Source organism: Trichechus manatus, unplaced genomic scaffold, assembly GCF_000243295.1.
Source record: "Trichechus manatus latirostris isolate Lorelei unplaced genomic scaffold, TriManLat1.0 scaffold00001, whole genome shotgun sequence".
Classification (NCBI taxonomy): Eukaryota; Metazoa; Chordata; class Mammalia; order Sirenia; family Trichechidae; genus Trichechus; species Trichechus manatus.
Window position 1 is genome coordinate 39,093,124 of NW_004443937.1, and position 2,765 is coordinate 39,095,888.

The following is a 2,765-nucleotide window of genomic DNA, read 5'->3' on the forward strand; positions in this document are numbered from 1 at the left end:
AGAGAAGCTCTTGAATTTTAAAAATATCTTAAAATACATTTTAGATGAAAAAATTGTAAAAGTTCTGCTTATAAGTTTACTTTTCTCCACAATTACAATATTTAAAACAAAGCTTTGTTGATTGCTGTTTGAAGCATTTAAATTTAGAATGCTAAAAACAATTCTATCCTATAATTTCAGGATGGCGGAAATAAATTCTTCCTTAACTTTGTTTTTCTTGGATGTAAACAGAAATCCAGCAGAGGTCATCATTATTTAGTACACCCAGTAAATAAATGTGAGAGGATTCATATCTGTACCAAATACCTCTTCAGACTGTTATTTTTTTAAAAAAAAAGCATGAAATAATTGATTCAAAAGCCAACTAACAGCGCATAAATAAAATACTTACTTTCTAAGAAAAACTGTAGCTTATCATCAAATTGTTTACTTGTCCTTTACTTTTTTTCAGGTAAACAAAACTGCCCCTCAATGCACTGGATCTTGGTAAGCATAAGCATGTCATATTCTCCTTAGAGGAAAATCTGTACAGAATTTCACTGTATCTACCACACTTTATTTTAAAATTTCCTCTTCCCTTAGAAAATGACTTCAACACATATTTAATTGTGTTCTGGTATTAAAACATTGACACCCCAAGAACTGATTCATCCGTAACTGAAGCTGGATGAAAGAACCCAGGCTTCATCTCTGTTCTCTCTCGTCTGTTCTTTGATGGTGGCAAGTCTATATCCATGGTATCAAAATCCATTCCCTCGTTAAGATCCTCCATCCTCCCTTCTGAGGACATCATAACATCTTCAACAACTGGCTCTTCATCATCTTCCATTAGGCTTGTACCACGCCGATTATAATCAAGAGGAGTTTGATGGTGTGCAGTCTGCATCGGATAGACACTCATGAAGCTATCCTCGGGTCGTAATCTTTTGGGCTCTCTCATAATAGTTGAGGTGAGCTGTGGTGTCTGCATCATAACTGGGGTGTGCAACGTTTGTTCTCTGCTTAACCACATACAATCACTACTACTACTTTCTTCAGGGAGTGCCAGCTGCATGCCCTCAACGACTTTCCGTTTTCTAGTAGATGGTTTTGATTTTTTACTCCGCACAGTTGATCCTTGACCGCTGATTCCACTTATAACCGACACGGTGTCATCATCGCCACCAGCTAGCAAAGAAATTTGGTAAGACATCGAGGGAAGCCACACATCTTCTCTCTGGAGTGACATCTGAAAGGTCATGACCTTTTCCAAGTAAACATCCACAGTTCTTTTGTCTTGTCAGAGTAGTTTAGAAGAAAATTCACTCAGTAATATCAAGAAATGCCAGATTTAAAGGTGGATGGCTCTCCCTTTGTGGATTAGGTTCTTTAAAAGCGAATTCTATGCCATCTTTGTGTAGCATGGCAATGGCTTCTCTGGTTTTCAACTGATCGAGTCCAAAAGTTAAAGCAAAACGTCAAGCAAGTTCTTTTATGCCACTGAATGTTGGGGATGATCTATCAAAACTATAGCCATTTTCTTGTATCATTTCATTGAAGAGCTGTTGCAAACTGAGAATAAGTGTTTTTGCACACTGAATTTTGTCTATCTGTCTGGTTTTACTCATTGTTTCCTTGATAATATCTCCATAGTCATTGTAAGACTTCACATACTGCTTGAAGATATCTGCAGCTGTATTCATCTCCACGGTATACACAGCTTACAAAATGCTGCGAGTAAATTTCTCCTCTTGTGCAGAGCTTCGATTTTACTGGCTTCATCCTCCAGCTGACCGTCTGCACTGCTGCTATCATCATTCTGTTCAATGAAGACATGATCCAAAATAAAGCTAAGCAACTCAGACTGTAACGAAGAATCGGGAGTGTAAACTAATGGCTCTAACATGTCACGTCCTCCTGACATTATCTGATGGCTGAAGATCATCAAAACATCACATAGAATAGTGAAGGCCTGCTCCTTAACAGCAGTATTCATGTTGGTCAGGTAATGCTGACATATCTGGCAAAATACTCTCATTTGTTTCTTTAAACGCAGCAAGTCCTCCTTTGTGGAGCTGCTTTCAGTTATCTTTGCCAACTGCCAAAGTCTTACGTAGTGGGTACACTGCAGTGCACGAATAACAGTCTGCTCAGGCATGTCTCCATTTTCAATAGTTTGTAATTACAAGCAAACAAATCCCATTCTGAAAGACCGTGGGCGTTACGAAGAGCAGAGATCCTCTTCGGTGGTGATAACACCTGATAGGCATCGCCTTCAGCAGGTTCCTCCCCCCCTTGCAGAAAATCTTCAAGCAGCCCGTTACATTTATCTGCCAATCCATCTATCAGTTGACTTCTTCAAATATCTACTCTGTTGAAGATTGTGAACTCTTCATCACACAGTGCATAAGTTTGAGAACATGCTTCCAAAACATCTGTATCTGCGTGCTTCTCTACTAACTTCCGAATCTGGCGCAGTAAGGCATCCAAATGCTTTTCTAACCGTCCAGTGGTATATATTTCCAAATCAAAGTACTGAGCCAACTGTAACAAGTTAGTCACCTTTTCTGCATCTACAGAGTATTTTGCCACAGCAAAAACTTCAGTGATTTTTGTCCTGTCATCTAACTGGGTCTTCTTCTCGTTCGCTGTCAGCACCCTTTTTCCTGTCCCCCTTCTCACGGGAGGATGACATTCAGCTGCTTATCTAATGGTACAAAGCATTATTTCAATGAGAGCACTCTCTTGTCTGTCTGTTAATGCTGCCTCTCCACTAAGTGGCTCCT

At 39.4% G+C, this 2,765-nt stretch overlaps 1 protein-coding gene and 1 pseudogene across 2 annotated transcripts in view; both read right to left on the reverse strand.

Annotated features, from left to right (window-relative positions):
• Window positions 1-2,765, reverse strand: part of FHIT (fragile histidine triad diadenosine triphosphatase) — a 502,502-nt gene that overhangs the window by 331,355 nt on the left and 168,382 nt on the right. The gene's annotated exons all lie outside the window — the stretch shown is intronic.
• LOC101354129 (cohesin subunit SA-2 pseudogene) lies at window positions 331-2,759 on the reverse strand (annotated as a pseudogene).